Below are 20,553 nucleotides of genomic sequence, written 5' to 3'. Positions count from 1 at the left end.
GTACTTACCCGCCGAACGAGAGCCATCTAAAGCCGACTGCAAGCAGGTAATTTTAGAGACAATGATTTAGAGTGAAGCACAGAGAGGATTTCGGAAACCATGGTACCGGGTCCCCACGGTGCTCATTAAGGTTGTACAGATTGCATTTCCCATCTCCCCGCTAGCCCTCCAAAGTGCCTGTTATTAATTCATAAAAACATTGCAAGAGTGATTGAATCCAATGATTACTGGAGCAGGCAAACACAAGAGATGGTAAAATATTCTGTCTCTCTCTATCAAGGCTCTCCGAGCACAAAAAAAAAGGGGGGGAAAAAAAAAAAAAGTGTTGTGAAATATTAATCAGAGCTGTTTGCCCCTGGGCAGAAAGCGGGGAACGGTGCAATCAATGTAGCGCGAGCTTTCCCAGTGACATCTATTTGAGAAGCTGATTACTGTGGGTAAACATAACTAAATATTCTGGATCTTTGGATTTCACCTCTAGTGTCGCCACTAAAATCCGATTCCCTTATCATCCCTCCGCAGGCGCGGCCCCGGGGGAATCCGGCAGCGCTGCTCCTGCTGCAGCTGGTGGAGGGAGGAGCGGAGGGACGGGGTCTGATACGGATTGCTTCAATTGCATTATAAACATTAGCTTGGGGGATGATCGTCTGAAAGACGTTGCAGGAGCCCTTGGCAGACCAGAGGATTTATTGCCTGCTACGATCCCTGAAAGTGTAACTAATGGATTGAAGACACATAGGGAGTGCAAACAATTAATAGAAAATTACCAGAAAGCAGCGTATTAGCATCATTACGGCCTGATCTGGAAGTGCCATCCCGCGGGTCCACCACCGATGTCCCCCAGCTGCACAGGCAGCGGAGGGCAGGGCGAGGACGTCTCCGCCGCCCCCGGCAATAGCCCCGCGCTCCTAATGAAGCTCTCACCGCTGAGGTTGCTGTTAATTAGCTACGTAGTCTAATCTAATTGTTTCAAATATAATTGAATTTAATAGAACTATCCATGTCGCTATTTCTCCGTGGCTGCTGGACGCGGATGGGCTCCCGCAGAGCACCCGGACACCGGTGGACGTCGGCCGGCAGTGGCAGGGGTGCGCGGTGCTGCCTGCGTGCAGGCAGAGCAGGCAGGGTGCTGCCCTCATCCCCACGCATCAGCAACTTGCCCTGCCCTGCCTTTCTGTCAACGTTGCCTTTCTATTTATTATTTTTTCCTGGGCTTGTCTATCATCTCCCAAAAAGCAGAAAACTTTGGGCTGAGAAAAGGTTTACCCAGCAATCAAAAATATCACAGTATCGGTTTTTTAAGAAAACCTCCCAAATTCTCAATGGAAGAAAGAATTGAAGAGAAATTGTTTTCTCCCAAAGCCATTTTTCTTTGGAAAAAAACTTCAGCAAAATTTTCAACTGGTTCTAGTTCTCAGGAAGTTGTTAATTACTCATCATGCACTTCTAAAATAATTCTCCCCTCTTCCAACCTTGGCCCACACAGGCTCTGCTTCCCCCCGCCGCTTGAAATGTCTCCGCGCAGCCAAAGCAAACGACTCTGGGAGCGTAACGTGCATCTCTCCCAGATGTTCAGGCATTAAAACAAGCATTAGGAAATGTGTGCGAGAGTGATGATGGACTCCTTTCATTGTCAGACTTTCCTGGCTTGGCAATAACACCGGGGCTGGCGCTGATACGACGGACGAGAAGCCGTAAGGACGTTGATGGAGTGGTGTGCGAACACCAGCCGTTTCCAGGAATGTTTTTGCTAAACATGGTGTTTTGCTTTCAGCTGAGCTGGTTGGGATGAGGAGGGCTTTCCCTGAGCAGAGAGGTCCTCGAAGAGCAGCAGGCAGGGCTGCCTGGAGCCCCGGCTTGCACCAGCCTCCGTGCAAGACTTCCTTCTGCCTGGGGAGCAAGGGAGATCTCCAGGGCTGCTGTGTCTGGGAGAGCTTTTTCCCCTTCTTTTTCTCATTTATGATTGTCAGGCTTTTTCTCTTGCCGAGCTGTGAACCCCAAAACACGCAATCAAAATGCACAAGCCTACGAAGCCCAAACAACCTACTCCCTCTGGGTGTACGTAATCCATCCAAAACACAAATGTGCACTTTTGTTTTGCTTCAGGGTGATTTTTTCCTGGACTTAGAGCCATGGAAACTGAGCTTTCCTTATCCAAAGCTCATATATAACCTAGTTATCATCACACCATAGCTTCTCCTCCATTACCCAGCTGACATGAGTAACTTTTCCCCATACTCACGTAGTCGTGACCTTCTTTTTCTGACCCCCACTACTCTCCCCGTGCATATATTTCTTTCCAATTCATTCCAATTCTGAACCATTTGGGGACAATACCAACCCAAGACGTGCACTGCACAGCAAGCACTTGCTGGCAAGCACTGCTAGGTTTCTTCCACCCTTTGTCACCAGCCACCCCAGAGCAGCCCTGTCCCCAGGTTCTCCATCCCCCGGTGAAGTCTGCGTGGTCACACCCAGAGATGTAAAATGCCCACCCTGACACCAGCATCTTCAGCCTCCCTGGGCTGCCTTGGGTTTGGGCTCATTCTTAAACTTTTCAGGCAACGAGTTCATTGGAGGGGATGGACAGTCCCTCCATCCGCAGCAGATGCAGTGGAGAGGCCAAGCCAAGACCTGCTGTGCTCATTTAATCCACCACAGTACCCTGAAAACCACCCTGGACATCTTTATCAGGGTACCTCAGAGCATCTCTCTTTCTGCTGAGAGGTTCAAATCCTGCAACGCTCGGACGGGCAGCTGAAGCACTCTGTGTTTAATTGCAGAGGAGTGCACATTTGATATAAAAAATTTGTATCACTTAAGTCCCATTAGGAGAAGACGACTCAGAAATGGGAAAAGCAGCATTACTGTTATGTAAAAATACAATTAAAAATTTGGAGCAGTAAATAGAGATGGGCTGATCTCAAGAGGGTTGGACATTAAGTCCAGGTCAACTAAGCACTCGGATGATTTAAACCACTTGTGTGTACAAAACCGGGCTGGGGAATCCCAGGGGAATCTGTGTGAAAACTTTCGCCTGTCCTGAATTTCAGTGGACAAGCGAGAATGACTTTTCCTGTGGCGGTTCAGTGTTTTTCATTCCAGGTCCCTGAAGAAAACAGGAAATGTGGAGTCAGATGGGAAGAAGTCAGCCACATTTTTGACCTAATAAAAAGGTCCTATTGAATGGCCAGGCAAATCTGGAATTTGCCTTATCCTGCCTACTCCTAGTCGTACAGATCCTGCAGCATCCCCCACCAAAGTGCAGGGTATGGGACAAAATACTTAAAAATGACCAATGTCACCCTGAAATTCAAACGAGAAGAGAGGGGAGGCCAGCCTGCTGCAGCTCCCGCGCTCATCGCTCGCAGGGATGTGGTTTGTCCTGAAACGCCGTCCATCCGCAACGCTGCCTGCGCTCGTCCCGCCCGACCCACGCAAGCACGTGGCAGGTCCGAGGTGGCTTGCAGCCCTGGGTGGAGGCACTCGGCAGGGCTGGTACCCATCCGTGCTGCCGTAAGGATGGCCGGGGCCGTGTCCCATTGCCAGCCCGAACCCCAGACTGCAGGAGAGCACCGCTCCAGAGCTACCCTGCGGTACAGCCTTGCGCCCACAGATGCAAAGTGACTGATTTGAATAACGATGCTCATTTACATGCAGCTCCAAATTATGCATGCACATGGTTTTTCCTCTCTCCTGCAAGCGGAGGTGGCTGTGCTGGGACAAGCTCACGGCTGCCCGTCGGGGTTCTCCGAGCTGAGAGCAGAGACAGGTGGAGGGGACAATTACTCAGGACTTGTTTGAGCAGCAGCAGACCTGTTGCTGTTGTTGCTGTTGCCCAACTATGACTTTCTCAAAGAAAAAAAAAAACCAAACCCAAACAACCCTGAATGCGCTCCTTGGCTCGTCATCGCTTACCACTTCCGTCACTTTGGACCCCAGGATAATCCCGGCTTGAACAACACAGTTGCTCGCAATGCCGCGCTCCAAAACTGACAGCAGCAGCATGCCAGGTGCCGTGGGATTTTGTGGACCCTGTTTCATGGGGGTAAAAGCCACCCACCGCTGCCTGGACCGGGACTGGCCCTTGCAGGGCTGGCCAGTGCTCAGGATGCTCCCCAGGAACTGGAGAATTTGCCCAGGTCTGTGCTTGGCCCCAGACATCCTGGATAACCTCACCCAGTGTGTGGGGACCTGTCCTGGGCACCTCCGCTGAGCTGGCCAGAAAGACAGCACCTGCTATCCAGAGTTGGCGCATCCCACCGTTTTGGGGAGGCATCCTAATTAATGCATGCACCGGGAGGTCTGTGCAGCTCCGTCCAACACACGGACGTGCACCTGGATCTCCTGCTGCTCTGGAAAACCTCTCCGCAACGCGGTAAGCCCGGGCTGGCAGCAGTCTCCCCCGTGCCCAGGGGAGGATGCTCGGGCAGCTCCTCTCCCCAGCTGCTGCAGGTCTCGGGACTGGGAGGATGCTGTGGGCCCGGTGGCATGCCAGTCTGGGGGAGCAGAAAGGAGCTTCGGTAGCAATGGATGCAGCAGGCAACCTCTGGCGTACCCGCAGCAAGCTTGGTGGGTGCCCCAGCGATGGCAGCCCTGCAGCCTGCACCAGCTCCTCCGCTCCTTCCCCACCACCCAGCTCCTCGGGAAGCCTCTCAGCAAGCCTTTCTCTTCAAAGAACAACTTGTATAAATATTTTCCTAAACAAACAAGGCCGACTGTGAGGTATTCCCCAAAGAAACTTTCAAAAGCAGGATCTCGTTTGTACGGAGGAACAGGGTATGCAAATGCAGCAGCTGTCTGAAGCTGCACGCAGCGACAGGGATGCATTTAATATCCGCGCCTGATGATCGAGTACAGTTGAGACAAAAACCGCTTAAATCAGTTAGCACGTGGTTTTAAGTGCTGAACTTGCTGTTATTGCCGCTAATGGAAGAACAGCCCCATTACCACCGACCCGCGAAGGCTACGCGAGAAACAACGGAACTGAGAATGCAGCAGCAAAGCTAAAATTAAAATCCTGCAGGAAAAGGGGATGAAGCAGAGTGCTCGTTAGCAAGACAAAGCGAACATCCAATAAAATGACATTTTGCTTTTTAACACATCGCACTTGGAGGGGTTTCCATCCTTGGCAATTAATTTGCTGCTTGTAGGTACTTTCCCTTCTGCTCAGTTACCAAGCCCAGTCTCATTATTGAATTTTTAACTTATTTATTTTTTTTTACAGTGAGACTAGAACTTAAGTTTCCACTTGGAGAACATGAGCTGTGATTTGTGGATATTCCCATTAAAAAACCCTCATTTTGTCTGTGGCGGCTCACAGCACGGCTGTTGCCTTAGCTTGTCTCCAGCCACGGGACAAACGTTGGCTTATTTGTTCAAATACTCGTGAATCCCAAAAGGTTTGTGAAATTCAGCATGTCTGGATACTCGCTTAAGGAAACAGGTTAGTCATTATTTAGCCCTCTCCCATTTAAAAGGCTTCAGCTGGCCAATCGATGAGTAAAACCAGGACAACGCTGCAAGCATCAAAAAGACAGTCAAAGCCGAATTCCCAGACTACAGTAAAGCTCATTCATCCCCAAAGGATGACGGCAGGGAGAGGAATCGTGATCGGTTCACAAATGACTTTCAGAATAAACAAAGGACTAAAGTCATTAGATAATGTATTTGCAATTAATGGTCTGTCCAGTTCCAGGCACAATGGAAGGAGAGAGAAAGGGGAGCTGGAAAAAGCCTCACTCCTCTTGACTGAAGTCCTGCCGCATGTTTTCATCGACAAATTAAATCCTGGTATTGTCGCTAACCCAGAAAGAAAATCACTTGCAGCTCTGATGTTCCAGAGCTGCCGTGGTGGAAGGGGAGAGGAATGACGTGAGGAAGGGAGGAGGAATGACAGGACTGCACGGCCATGCCAGCCCTGGCTCGGCTTCATTCGTTCTTCTCCTCCTTTTCCAAAAGATGGGAAAAGTTGAAGAAACAGGGGTGTGGTCCTCCCAAACTAAAGCATTAAACGGTCCTTCGAATTTAGCCAGGATAATCGACGTAAGGAGACTCTCGCCTTTCAGAACTGGTCTCTCCTTGGGGAACCAGCTCTCCTGGGAATCAGGAGAGGGGCAGAGCCAAGCCAGGCTGCGAATTCAGTGAGAAATGGGCAAAAGTCCTGCCGAGGCTTTGGTCCAAGTAAAGCCAACCCTATTTCAGCACCATCCCGAATGTCTGGGGCTTGCTCAGATAAATGGTCCCGCTTTTGGGTTGCGTTAAATAAATAAATATGTTTTGAAGCTGATAAAGTCTTTTAAAAATTCATTAAAGAGAAAGAGCCTGGCGAGAGGCAGCCGAGAGCAGAGATTGCAGTCTGAAAGCCTTTTCCAACGTGAGCTACCGCTCTGATTTGCGCAGAAGAAAACGGTGACCTCTCCTTGCAAACCCCACCAGGCAGCACCGATCCCTGCCATATGGGCTGGAGAAAATTTCAAGGGACATAATTAATAAGAATTAATTAACCTTATGAAATGCGCTTGTTGCTGGTGGCCCCAGCGCGTTTACTGACCGCGTCCTGTACGAGGCAGTTTTCATTCCATCTCCCCCCTTTCCGTCGCCCGCACGCCTGGCTGCAGATAAGGGAGCGGAGGCAGCTCCGGCACTTTAAGGAGACGTGGGGACACAGAGGGGATAAACCAGACAAAGCACTTCACATGGTCCACTACACCTTTAATGTACAGAAAGTAATTAAAATGGGAGACAAATTCATCATCAGTCAGTTCAGTTCAAAGTGCAGCCAGGCTGTATCTTCCTTATGCATGGGTAACGTGATGTGCATATCCGTCATAAAACCTGCATTAAAAATTAGTCAAAGCTGTTAGTACATCACAGCAGACCAGATGGTTTATGCTCTGAAGTGTTTCAGGAACCTCATTTTATTATACATGAATGCCTCATGTCGTAGGCCTGGGCTGATATTTTCATTAAACACACTCCACAAAGCATTACAGCTCTGTTGTCATTTTATTCAGCACGGATGATTTCTTGCACACAGGCTTTACGGTCGCAGCTTGTCACGGCTGCTCCTGCGGCACGGCACGGCTCGCCGCAGGCATGGCACGGCTTCCCCGGCACGGCCGCCCCGCGACAGCCCCTCGTGCAGCTTTACGCTCCACGAGCCCGAAAGCCTCCTCGCAGCATCCCGCGGAGCATCCCCGCCTGCATCCCTGTGCATGCCGCTCTGCGTCTGCTGGGCTTTTGGGGGATGTTTCCCACACGGGACCCTCCGATCCGCAAATATTCCCAGAAGAGGAGCTCTCCGGCTGCGTTCAATGCGGTTTTTCCTCAAGCAGAGCTACGCACGATATCAAAGCCAAGGGGATATCCCCAAGTCATCCCCTGGGACCTCTGCCCAAGCTGCTTGGCCAAGGAAGGATATCTGGAAGAGGCAAGAGGAAACAAAGAATGGCTGGTAAAATCTTAATAACTGCAAAGGCGATGCTTGGAAGCCTGTCCACAGTTGATGCCAGACCAGCCCGTTAGCACAGCATGGCTCTGGACCCAACCACACTCACCCCAGTTTTGGTGCTGGTACGACTCCACTCCCTTCAAAGCAGTGCCCCTGAATGCAGCTGGGCGACGGACACATCCTGCTCTGCACCAGCCTGGACAGAAACCTCGTGCTCTCACGAGCCAGATCCCAGGAGATGATCCCTGGGAACATGGGGACCAGACCCAGCACACGAGACTCAGGGCTCCATCCTGGCCACCCCGGACCTGGCGGGATGCTCTGCCTGCCCGCAACGAGAATAACTTGAGTTCGTGGCAGAGGACAGGACAATGGACGCGTGGCAGATACCAAATCGGGTTGGTTGATGGTTACAGAAAGGTCTTGGATGCTGCTGATGAGCATCCATGGCTGGGGCTGAGCACCTCCCTGGGGGTACCCACCACCCCGCGCCCCGGCCGGGTGCATCTGTCTGCGGCACCAGCATCCGTCTTCTGCACGCTCATCCCAAGGCAAGCTAGCCCGAGGCCTCGGTAACTGAATGACAGCCGAGACAAAGAAAGGCATTTTAAAAAGAAACCAAACACCACATTGAAGCAGCATGCTTTTTAATGTGGCCTGAAGAGACGCAAAAATATTTTAATTCAGATTTTGGTCCACACAAATCTGTTTTAAATCACTAGGGTCTAGTGATGTACTTGATGGAGGTTTTGGCTTCCTTGTGGGTTGGAGGCCTCGTTCACTTCACTGCAATAACTTTCTTTAAACAACAACTCTGTGTGTGTGTGTGTGTGTGTTCTTGCAGCCATTTGGGGTAATAGCTATTCGGCATTTTAGATTAAGTTTAAATTGGCTCAGGTCATGTGTGTTATAATTTAAAATTTGTTATCTGAGCTCAATAGTCCATTAAAAGAAAAATACCTCACTGCTGAGAACAATTCAAAATGATCGCATTCGCTAAAACGAGCCCCGAGATTGAAAAAGAGGGAACGAAATAACATTTTATACCTGAGACATAGTGATCCCTTCAGGTCAAAGCAAAGTGCCTTGGCAGAGCCGGGCGCAGGCAGCGCCGCGTGGCTGCAAGGTCCGTATCAGGGCTGGGGATAACACAATAGAGGGTAATAAACACCGCAATGAATTCCACAGCTATGATTTGATTTGATTTTTTTTTCCCCTTCCTAATTTTCTTTCTGCAGCTGAGAGAAACAACTTAAATTAGATCAGGGTCACAGAGATGAAGAGTTTGTGCTACCTCGGACTTTGCGAGGTTGCTGGCAGAGAGAGGCACCGTGCCGGGTCACACCATCATCCACATCGCCGGAGTAACGGCACCTTCGGGTGAACTCGGGTCCCCTGGATCGGTTTGAGCTTCCTGACAGTGGGAGCAGGGGGGGCTGGAAGGCAGGAGAGCCTGAATCCATCCGCTGCCTTCCCAGGGGCCGGCGGTCCCTCGCTGCCCACTCCTGCCCGCCATCACCCCCCCAACCCAGCACAGCCTCCTGCCCCCCGGGGCTCCGCGCCACACACGGCACCGACAGAAACAAGCTCTTTCTCTATCTAGCAGTTATATATTTGGACCAATCTTCTTCGCCTGGGATTGGAAAGACCACAGAGCCCAGCCAGCCACGCCATAAAGTCCCATTACCAGCCTCCACCTCTCCAAGGGGATCCCAGTGTTTCCCCTCTCAGAGGGCTGCAAGCCTTCTTCTCAAGTCCAGTCTCCGTTTATTCACACTTCCATTACATAGTTTCATCTTCCTTCATGCTTATGTTCCCAGTATATCTATTAATCGCAACCATAATCTTCTCCAAAGGCTGTTTTTCTTGAGCAAGCAAACAAATTTCTTGCTACCTTCATAAAATGAACTCTCCACCCTCCATACCATCCTAATAACCATGCTCGGGACCAGATCTGCTTTGAACAGGTTTCCCTTGAGGATGAAACTCCACGACCGTACAGTACACAGCATTTTACTGCTGCCTTGGGCCGTTCATTTTATCCCATCCCAAACGGAAAGACTTCTCCCCACAAGAGCAGTTGCCTTCTCTTTTTTGCAGGCTGTGTCACAACCACGGGTCACAGGATGTACAAGAGAAAGGAGCTCCGGGGTCCAACACCGGTGACCACCGCAGAGCTCAGATTGAAGGTGCTGGGCATGTTTTGGTGCTGGGCTGCAGCACCACCACGGGCAGCACCCGCTCCTCTGCAGGTCGGGTGGGCTATGGGCTGTGGGCAAGGGAAGGGGCCTCCGTAAGCTGCGTTTCCCTTCGCCTGCCTCAAGGAAAAGAGCAAACGGTGAAGCAATGGGGAGAGGCAAAATATAGGGCAAGAGCTGCTGTGAAAGCAAGACGAGGAAACGGCACACGTCTGTTCCTTTACGCATTCCCACGCGGTGACGTCGGCAAGGAGAACAATCCCTCAGCGAGAACAAGCAAAACCCCTTTCCCCATGCAGGGCTACATGAAGACGTGTTATTTGCCAAGTTTCCAGCTTCTCAGATAAATATCTGCACAGTCACACATCTGCCAGGCCGTCTGCCCAGATGGAAAGATCTCCAGGGCAGATGCTTGCACCTTCCCATACCTCGGGATAGCATCAGCCTGTTTTGGGTAATTCCCCAATATGAGCAATTAATAACGGCAGCCCCTCCTCTCTGGCCTTGACCAATGCAGAACAAGAGGAGACTTTCCTATGAGAAGGCGTATTCTGCATCATTTATCAGCCCATCAGAATGTACTTTTTTAATGAGATAACCGCCCTGTTTGCTTTGCAGCTGTGTGCAGTGAGGACTGAAGCAATGTTATCCCCAAACAACACGCAGAGGCGATGGGCACGCTGGATAACCGTGGACGCGCACACCCTTACCTGCACGCACCACAGCCGCAGTGCCCACATCCAGGACCTCCTGTGCTGGACCACCTGCTCTGCTCAGCACTCCAGCTCCCTGCCTCCTCTTCCACCCATGCACGTCCTCCAAACACTTCCTGAGAGTCAGATCCTACAAAACCAGAAAAAAAACCCCAGTTGTAAGTTTTACAGTGGAGGTTATGAGAAGAAGAGATGATTTTCACCTCTCAAAGTCCAGATGCCTTCTGCAGTAAGATAACCATTTCCATGAGATGCCTGGCCTTCAAAGCTGACCAAGACACTAGAGATGCCTCCAAGGTTTCTCATGTAGGATTCTTCTCCTTTCATTGTGGGACCGATGGATCACAGAGAACCTGGGCTAAGGGAAAGAACCAGGAAAACCAAGCCTGCCACTGACCTTCACGTTGTGCTGGTTTAGTAGCTTTGTAACAGGTATCAGGAATTTAATCAGTGCACATCGAGGTCTGCCCACCTCACTCCACAGCTCGTGCCAGCGAGGTCTGCCCCATGACTGCAAACTTGGGTCATGTCTGTGAAATGGGCTGATTTGCTAAAGAAGGAGCTCTGAGCTGAGCCTCCCTTTCCCTTCCCCTTCCCCTTCCCTTCCCCTTCCCCTTCCCCTTCCCTTCCCTTCCCTTCCCTTCCCTTCCCTTCCCTTCCCTTCCCTTCCCTTCCCTTCCCCTTCCCTTCCCCTTCCCCTTCCCCTTCCCTTCCCCTTCCCCTTCCCCTTCCCTTCCCTTCCCTTCCCTTCCCTTCCCTCCTTCCCTGCTTTGCACAGAGGTCACAGCACACTCAACCCAAGTGAGGGCTGCAGGGTGATGGAGGTGGCCGGGGGGACCTTGCCTTTGATCTCTGACCTTGCCTTTGATCCCTGCGCATCTCCCCGGGACGCTGAACAGGCAGCAGCTCTTTACTGTTGTGAACACATTCAGAAAGTCAGAACACACAGAACCATGCAGCTTTGAGATGAAGATGGCCCACTCATCTCCGTAATTGCAGATTTCTCGCTGAGCCTTACTCATCACTGCCCGCTACGGTGCATCCTTGTGCCCTTCCCTCCAGGGCTGCTCCACAGACAGAGATGGAGGAGACCTGCGGGACACCAAACCGCTAATATCTGTAGCACCGAACGGCTGGACGTGGTGGCTGATGTCTGGAAGGCGCCATGCAGCAGCTAAGAGCAGCAGCAGGCAGAGCAGAGGGCAGAGCAGGCAGCCGCAAGGCTGCCCAAAGCGGTCTGTCAGCTCCCCCCATCCCCGTGCGTGGCTGTGTCAGAGCCAGACAGAGAGCGAAACGGCTTCTGGCAATTTCCAAGGCCATTGCCATCAATCAGGAGCCTAACAAGTCCATTACTGTCAGCTGACAGCTCACAACACGCATCCCTGCTCTCGCAACGTTTGTGCTGACAGAGCTGGAATTATTTGCAACATCCCGCTCCCGGGATGCTTCTGCCTCGCCTCACAACGCCCGGCCCGGGTGGTCCCCGCGCCGGTCAGCATTGGCCCCCCAGCCCCAGGGATGGCCCCGTCCCTGCTGTCCAGACCCCAGGGCTCCATCCAGACCCCAGGGCTCCATCCAGACCCCAGGGCTCCATCCAGACCCCAGGGCTCCATCCACACCCCAGGGCTCCATCCAGACCCCAGGGCTCCATCCAGACCCCAGGGCTCCATCCACACCTCGGGGCTCCATCCACACCCCAGGGCTCCATCCACACCCCAGGGCTCCATCCACACCTCGGGGCTCCATCCAGACCCCGGGGCTCCATCCACACCTCGGGGCTCCATCCACACCCCAGGGCTCCATCCACACCCCAGGGCTCCATCCACACCTCGGGGCTCCATCCACACCTCGGGGCTCCATCCAGACCCCAGGGCTCCATCCACACCTCGGGGCTCCATCCACACCCCAGGGCTCCATCCACACCCCAGGGCTCCATCCAGACCCCAGGGCTCCATCCACACCTCGGGGCTCCATCCACACCCCAGGGCTCCATCCACACCTCGGGGCTCCATCCACACCTCGGGGCTCCATCCAGACCCCAGGGCTCCATCCACACCTCGGGGCTCCATCCACACCCTGAGCTTTCCCAGCACACAGGTCCTCTGTGGGGAAAGGGAATAGGAATGGGGATGGAAGTGTTGGGAAAATGAGTAATTGCCCCGTGCATTTTGAAAAGCGCCGATAGGAAGCCCCGTTGGGGGTCCTCTCCTCCTTATCAGATTTGATATGTACATAAAAAATGAAAAAAAATAGATCTATATAACGAATCCATGCCCAAAGTCTCGAGAGTGGTATGATTAATTGTTGACCATGAGTCCTCATATGCAGAGAAGACACGCTGACACAACAGCAGTTTTGTTTCCCAATTTTCTTACAGCTTCTAATGATCTTTAAAAGAAACCTCATGTGAGTTCTCAGCCATTTCCCCTCTTCCTTTTATCCTGGTTCCGGTTTACGGTTATGTATCTGCCTCTGGACAAAGCGAGGTCTAATTAGCCACAAGCCCCTATTTATCATTTATCATCAGCTAAAGTATGTTGCAACAGAGAATAAATTTCTTTTTTTTTTTTTTTTTTCAAGGAGGATCTTCAACTTCTGCCAACAGCATTAACAATCTGTAAAGTAATGAGGTACTGTTGATGGTCTTAGACAGGTCTAGACAAAAACATAATTGCCTTCTGTGCTGTTATAGTTCATTAAGGCAGACGCGTTGTAGACCAAACCTCTACATCACAAAGCATGGCTCAGTCCAAAATATTAACAACATAAGAAAGAATAGACCCCTGACCCCTCCTGATGTCCTGCGGACAGAGCCCGAGCCTTTAATGGGGCAGTTTCACGTCTCCGAGCAATTGCTGCAGAAAAACAGAGCTATTATCCCACACTTCTGGTCTACATTTTATCTGTGTTGCTGCACGCCTCGACTGCATTAAAAGCCCTTTACAAGAGCTTGCTGGATGGGCTGTACACGATTATTCAGCACGGGATTGCAGAGCATGACACACAGCCAGGTCAAACCGTATGCAAACAGCGAAACTCCACCAGCCCCAAAGGCAGCCCTGGTATCGGAGGGTATGGTTAGTGCCAATTAACACCAATTATTGGTGCCGCATTCCTCCTGGAGTGAGGCTTACAGCGACCGCGAAGCAGAAGGATCCGCAAGGTACCGCGGAGCTGAATATGTGGGTTCGTATCTCGGAGCTGCTCTCTGCAAGGAGAGACTGGCTCGCTGGCTGTGGGCTCCGCTGATGCTATCTCAGCCCGTTTTCAACCCCAGGAACTGCCCCGTCTTAACGTGCCACAAACCATAGTGCCACCCCAGCAGGCACGCTCATATTCCCAGCCGGAGCTGAGCCAGGGCCGGATCCGCAGCTCCCAGCACCGTCAATGCTCGAGCTTGCTGGGAATCAGAGCATCGGGAAGCGGTCCTGCCCAAAGCTCGGGAATAGGATGCTCGGGGCAAGGGATTAAGATATATCCATGGGGAAATGGGCCACGGGGGCCCGAGGGGCTTTCCCCCCACTTCTCCCCTGTCCTTCCTCGTGCAAAACCTCTGGTGGCTTCACTGCAAGCTTGTACCATGGAGTGTTCCTTGGGTTATGGGATCCTGGAGGAGGCCAGAAGAGCAGCAGAAGCAGCTATAAGCAAGCAGGGCAATTTTGTACCGTACCTTTGTCCTTCAGCCGCGGCTCTGCCGGAGCCCCAGGCTCGGTCGGGTACCTCTCCCTCGGCGCAGCCGGCCCCGGCTCACGGCTGGCATGCAGCAGCAAACCCCCCGCTGCTCCCCACGCTGCTGGAAGGGTTGTATCCGACCAGCTTTCCACCAAAATGCACTCGCATCCTATTGTTTCTGGAAATAAATGTCTCTCAAAATTTCCAAACTCTTGCAATAATTTTTTTTTTTCTCTGTGCAGTGTCGAAAATTGCTCATCGAAAAGTGAAAGCAAATGGAGACCAAGACATTTCCACCTAATTAACCCAAACCACAGTTTTAATCAGAAATAGTTTGCCTGATGAAACCTGTTTACGTTTGCCATGGTTCACAAGCCACATTCATTAGGTGAGAAGCGTTAATGACAATTAACACAGGAACTTTAATCAAAGAGTGGGGAGCAAGTGACAGGTCCCCCCAGTTTTTCCTGGGACCCGCAGCTCTCAGCATCCCCTGGCAGCACGGCAAGGCTGCCAAGCACAGAGCGATCACTTCTTTGGGGAAGGGAAAACCAAGAGGCGAGACAATAAAGCAAAACGCCGTAAAGGAGTGGGTCGGGCGCTTTCGCCTAGGAGGAGAACAAAGCTGCCTTCTGGAAAATTTAAAGGCAGCAAATGTGATGCGGAGCTCTGCCCGGGCTGCGGCCGCCCCGAGCTCTACCCTGCAAGCAGCTGGAGGCGGTTCAGTGTCCAGTCGCCTCAAGAGGATTTAAACCGTCTGCCCGCTCTCCTCGGGTGCCCCGTGCCGCGTCCCAGACCCTGTTCCCACTTGTGATGGGTGACGGCAAAGCCCCCGCCAAGGGCAAACCCCCCTGAGCCCACCCAGCCGCACGCTACTCGTGGGATGCTCTGCAGCACCCACCTCCCCCCTGCAACTCCCCCCGGGTGCTCGCTCCACACCTGACAGACACCCCCAAACCACCCCAAAGCAAGCACCAGAATAAAGAAGCTCTTGGGGCCGGGAAGGGAATTTGTGGTGACATTGCGGGTACTGGGGCAGGAGCTCCAAGGGGCTCTGTCTGCAGTGACAAAAGGTTCCCTCTAATAAGCATAATAAATTACCTTCATATTCTATATAGGCTGGAGTCCCATGCAAATTCATCCGAGCACTCCATCGTTATCTCTGCACTCTAATTAGGCTTCCCAGCACCGAGAGCTGGGTGGAGCCCGTGCAGGGCCATTAGTTATTCCTTAATGATGTTCTCCCTTCATGGTAACAGCTACGAGGGATGCCTGTGTGTACAGACATAAAGGGCGTCTCATTTTGTTAAATGCCTCCCTTGATCTTTCCTTTTTCCAAAAAAAAAAAAAAAAAGCAAGTCTGGGATCAGCATCGCACACGGGAACCGTCCTCCTCACCCTGCACCTCCTCGACGAGGGGTTTAATCTCTCTTGGAGCTCGAGCCCTCCCAGGCTCTTCGGCAGCTCTCGCAGCAAAGGAGCCTCTTCATACGGCGAAGGGAGGCGCAGCGGGACAGACCTCGCCGAGACCAGCGCTGAGAAAACCAACCCAGTTCTCAGGACTCCAAAGGCATACGCTCGGCTCCCATTAGCGCTGCACACTCCTTCGCTGAAAGGTTCCTGGGATATAGCTTTGGCTGTAATTACAAAACCACAACCATTTGCCTAACGCCGGTAGGATCTTCCCAGTCTCAGACTCCCCGTTTTGGATGATTCTAACACATTAACATCACCTACTGGTATCTCACGAGAGCCTTGCAGGATTTCCACACCCCCCCCCCCCCCAAAGCTTGCCATCGACGCCTCTGAGCTCCAAAAGTGAGTCAGCAAAAAAAGATTATAAAATTAGAACTGCATCGCTGGACAGGGACAAGGACACCATTAATCACACAATTCCTACAGAGCACGGCGGCACCAGCAGCAGGCAGACGGGTATTTCGGATGCAAACGGGAGAAGAGACGGAGCAGTGGCCGTGGCCCACCATCCCAAGCCACGGGTACCCGCTGCCCGTGGCGGTGCCAGCCCTCCCCCTCTAAAGCCCCACCAAGAAACACGACACAGCAGCACTGCAAGGGAAAAAAGGCATCAATCTGCAAAGCCTTTCGGTAATTAACGTCACCGGTGATACGTCTGGGAAAGTTGCACCTCAGTCTCGCACGATGTTCTGCTAATTAAAGGCTTATTTTGTTACGGGAAGCCCTTTGTGTAAGATGTTTCACACAATCCAGCCTGAATTTTATGACCTGTGGGCTCCGCGAAGTGAGTAAACTGATGATCCTGGGTTGTGCAATGCTCATTAAACGTTAATGCTATGTGCATTTCCACCCCTGCGTTTGGAAGGTTACTAATCATTTTCCTAATAATTGTACAAAGCGTCTGCTTACCCCAAATCCTTTACTGAAATTAGTCCACAAGAGCCACCACGGTGCAACCCTGCTGAGATTTCCAATTTCATGCGAGCAAATGCTGGAAACTTTCTTTGCTTCTTTAATATTCTGCAGGCGAGTAGTTCCACCGATGAGGAGATGGCAGGTCTGCAGGAACCAAAATGATAGGAACGGTATAGTGTCTCTAACCAAGGTTAAAACATCTCCTTATTTCACAACCCCTGGGGTTATGCCCTGCCCCGGAGCAGAGGCTGTCTCGCACCTTGGGAGCATCCTCAAAGCCTTGCTGGGAAAAGGCGGCTGGAGCGCAGTTAGCATTTTCATGGGTTGAGCTGTTGATAAGAGATCATAATAAATCGGGATCTTTTTTTTTTTTTTTTTTTCCCTAATAGTTCTACTGGTAAAATAAAATGCAACCTGCAAACGGAAGAGAGACGGAGGCCAAGCTGTTTAGGAGCAGGCAAACCCACGCCCTGCCCGCAGCGTGCGTTAAAGAAGGATGATATTCAAGGCACTGAGAACAACTCGCTGCCCACCAGCACCTCTGGGCCCCAAATTGCGGGGGGGAACCCCCTATAAACCCCGCGGCGAGATGATGCCAGCGACGACTATCCCAAGGGCTGTGCAAGGGCGACCAAAGCCAGGCTGCCACCTCCCCCCGCACCCGGCCCCAGCGCCCGGCACGCGGCTCCGCCACCGTCGCTGCTTTTTCCGAGAGTAATTTGTGCCTATGTGGGATTTTATTAAACTGTGCCAAACAATTCTAATTTATTCCTGCCAGCTAAAATGATAATTTCTCTCCACTCCTGTTTTACTAAATTGCTACCTTTATTTTTGCAATGTGTATATAATTACCAAATGTTACTAGATTCTACCCAAAATTTCTCTCCTTGGAATAGCAGGGATGTCTACTCACTGCTGTCAATTTTTTTTTAAATGTTATGATTGATAAAATTAAACTGTGAAGCAAGGCATGAAATCTGTCTCATAGACACTTTTTTTTTTTTTTTTTTTTTTTTTTTTTTTGGCAATAGGAGAAAACAATGCCAGTCATAGAAATTTTCACAAAATGATTCACTGGAGAATGGAGGGAACTTGTGGTTTTTTGCTTGAAGAACTTAATAAGACATCCACAGCAACTCCAAGCTGTATTGTTATATTCAATTACTTATGAGGCCCCAAGTTTCTCCACTTTAATTGCTCGAAGCAGGGAAGCTTTAGTCACAGTGTAATGTACCCAGGCATGTATGGGGTTTAATGAATCATACTAACTCTGCACTCCAAGCAATTAGGTAAATCTAGCTGTTAGTTAGTGAGGCATAAAATAAATTTAATCTCTCTTCTAAAAAATCAATTATAGTGCTGTAATGTATAATTCAATTTGGGTCATGCTACATAAATTTTCTGGTTTTAGTATGTTTTTCAACCGGTTGTTATTAGATTTTGCAAGCTGCATGTGTGTGAGTTTGGGGGGGGAAGGAAATGCTTTTTCGGGCATCCCGAAACACCCTCGCTGCTGCTGAGAGGGAGCAGCCAAGGCGGTCCGTCACCGCGCTGCCCCTGGCACAAAAGCGGTTTGGGGGCATCCCCGCACCCCGCAAACCGCCCGCCCCAGGAGCAAAGGGTGCGGGAACGGCGTGGCCGATGGAAACCACGTCTCCAGCGCAGCCCAGGTGAACGAGCTGTCGGTGCTAACTGCTGAATAAAGCGTCACGGCTCGGTCCCGCCAGCCACCAGAGCTGCTTGTGCCGCCTCTCCCTCCCGGGGCTGCGGGGTCCCGAGCGCAGCAGCCCCCCCAAACCCAGATCCGAAGGTTGCCGGGCCCTTCCCGGAGATCAGACCCGCTGCTTGCCCAGCCTGACGGAGCCGCTCTGGGACCGGCCCCGGGCGATGCTGGGGGTGTGGGTGCTGGGGTGTGGGTGCTGCCGCCCTCCCGCAGCTCCGGGGACCCAAAGTGCACGGGGTGCCCCCCGAGCGCAGCTGAGATGCACGACACCCGTCCGGAGGGGGCACACGGGTCCCCGAACGGGCACAGGGTGCCCTGGAGAAACGCTGGGCAGCGGGAGCTGCGATCCAACATCGTCCCGACCCCTCCCTGAGGAGATGCTGCACACCGACACCCGCAGCACCCAGACAAAACCCTGGCAAGAGCACAGCTTTCGCTTTCAGGGTGTTGGGAGGTGTGACCCCGCGGGGCGACGGTCCACCTGCGCGGAGGGAGATGCTCCGGGGAGCCGGTGCCGGGGCGCGGGGGCAGCCTGGGAGCGGCAGGAGCAGTGCCACCGCCTTGGCACGAACACAGCCAGCGAGTCACGAGCTGATGCTGCAACACGGCAAATGTTCGATGCAAAAAGCACCCACGCTCGGAATGGCGTGGGAGCAGAAGGGCTTTCAAGTAAAACTCACGGCAGCAGCAGCAGCAGCAGCGAAAGGCGGTGAGTGCCCTCGGGCACCTCCCGAGCGCTGTCACCACACGGCCATCCCGGGAAGAGGACAAGGTGGCACATTGCTACGGTCTTCTCTGCCCGGCCACGTGGCTTTGCACTGCTGGGACGCACACCGGGCTCGGTGGCTACCTACGCTGCTCCGCGTGCCCACGGATCTCAGCAACGGATGCAAAGGCGCTTTATTTTCACCTGAAAGCAGAAAGGAAAAGGCTTTGCCGACTCTTCGATGGGACAGGCTCTCCTGGAAGAGCGTGTGTTTGAAACCACATTTCCCAGAGGGAGCAAGGTGCGATATCTAGAGAACCCGGATTTTTCCCCAGCAGGTAAAACCCCAGTATCTCACCTGGACCAGCACCCGAGGCCGCATCCAGCCCACCCACCCTGGCACAGCCGGAGCGGGCGCACCAAGACGTACGCACATCCGGTATTGCAACGCTGGAAGCGACATCACACGCACGCGTCCCGGGGGGCTGCCGGCTTCTGCACGCGGCGTTTCTGGGACCTCAGCGTGCGGAATTAAAGAAGGTTGAGAGCATATGAACAGCTCCGGCCTAACGATTAGCTGGCGATGCAAACAAGCCTGATTCACCGCTAACTGGAGAAATTGGAAGCATAACTTCTGCACCGCGTTGCTCGATGTAATTGAAACCCACCCCGCGGCTGCGAGCAGATAAAGCGGCGCGCCAAGGCGTCCCTTCCCAGGGACACGCCGTCGTGCCCCTCCAGCAGCCAGCGGAGCCCGAACAATAAAGATGTATGAATTGTCCCGATTTATAGCCTTCTAAAGACAGCTTTTCCATTTGGCGGGCACTTGGGTAAAATAAGTAATAAGCCCAACAGCAGCTGGTGACGCAGACGATGCGCTTGGTGCGGAGGGAGCCAGGATGGGCAGAGCAGGAAGGGACAGAGCGGAGAGTCCCTGCGGATGCCTTTAGCGTGGAGACCGAGCTCAGGCTCTGCCTCCGAAGGGTTCCCCCTTTCCCAGCCCCGCGCTCCTGCGGGATGCGGGTGCAGCTGGAGGAGCTGGGGCCACGTTTCGGAGCTGGGCACGGCCGTGGTTTGCATCCCAGGAAAGGCAAAGGAGGGAGTTCAGAGCCGATCCTGGCACCTCCTGGCACAGCACCGCCGCACACGGAGCCCGCGCACACAACCAGAGAGCTGCTTAATCTTCTAATTAAGCTTTGCTTCTCAGTGGGTGATCAGGGCTTCACAGTTTATTAAAGCCTTTCCTCTTTTGATAATCTTTTCCTCTGCTTGCATTTCTTTCGGAGAAGGATTGTATCTAAAGCTCTCTGCAGCTGCCCGGGCTCTGACAAAACAAATTATGCCAGCCATTTTTATACTGACGGGTATTTTTTCCACTCCCACATCTCCGTTTTGAATTAAAAAATTAACAGATATTTACGTTTGTTCACATCGAATGCATTTCCTGAGCCCTGCCCTCTCTAATGACTTTTCATGCAGCTTCCAGGGCTCTCACACGTTTTTTATCAATTGGTAAAATTCTAAAAACCTTCGTTTGAAATCTGCAGCCGCTTCGGGGCTTCAGGGCTTGCTAACAAATATCCAAAATAGGAGGTAGGAATAATTAAAGGAGAGACATGCCGCACGCGGACCTCAGCGTTACATACCGTCTGGCTTGATCCATGAGATAAGTGTTATTTAAAATCCACCAGCCAAGT

General features: G+C 52.2%; 2 long non-coding RNA genes across 2 annotated transcripts; both read right to left on the bottom strand.

Annotated features, from left to right (window-relative positions):
- Positions 1-5,310: 5,310 nt before the first annotated feature.
- Positions 5,311-8,850, bottom strand: LOC142603455 (uncharacterized). Its single transcript, XR_012837383.1, has 3 exons — positions 7,560-8,850; positions 6,554-7,423; positions 5,311-6,463 (listed from the first exon to the last, which is right to left on the bottom strand). It is a non-coding gene; the product is annotated as an uncharacterized LOC142603455 (long non-coding RNA).
- A 6,287-nt stretch (positions 8,851-15,137) lies between these two features.
- LOC142603454 (uncharacterized) lies at positions 15,138-16,499 on the bottom strand. Its single transcript, XR_012837382.1, has 3 exons — positions 16,422-16,499; positions 15,435-15,673; positions 15,138-15,308 (listed from the first exon to the last, which is right to left on the bottom strand). It is a non-coding gene; the product is annotated as an uncharacterized LOC142603454 (long non-coding RNA).
- Between the last annotated feature and the right edge of the window lie 4,054 nt (positions 16,500-20,553).

The sequence above is a fragment of the Balearica regulorum genome, chromosome 12 (genome assembly GCF_011004875.1).
Source record: "Balearica regulorum gibbericeps isolate bBalReg1 chromosome 12, bBalReg1.pri, whole genome shotgun sequence".
Classification (NCBI taxonomy): Eukaryota; Metazoa; Chordata; class Aves; order Gruiformes; family Gruidae; genus Balearica; species Balearica regulorum.
Note: the sequence above shows the minus strand (reverse complement) of the source record. Positions and strands in the feature narration are given on the sequence as shown.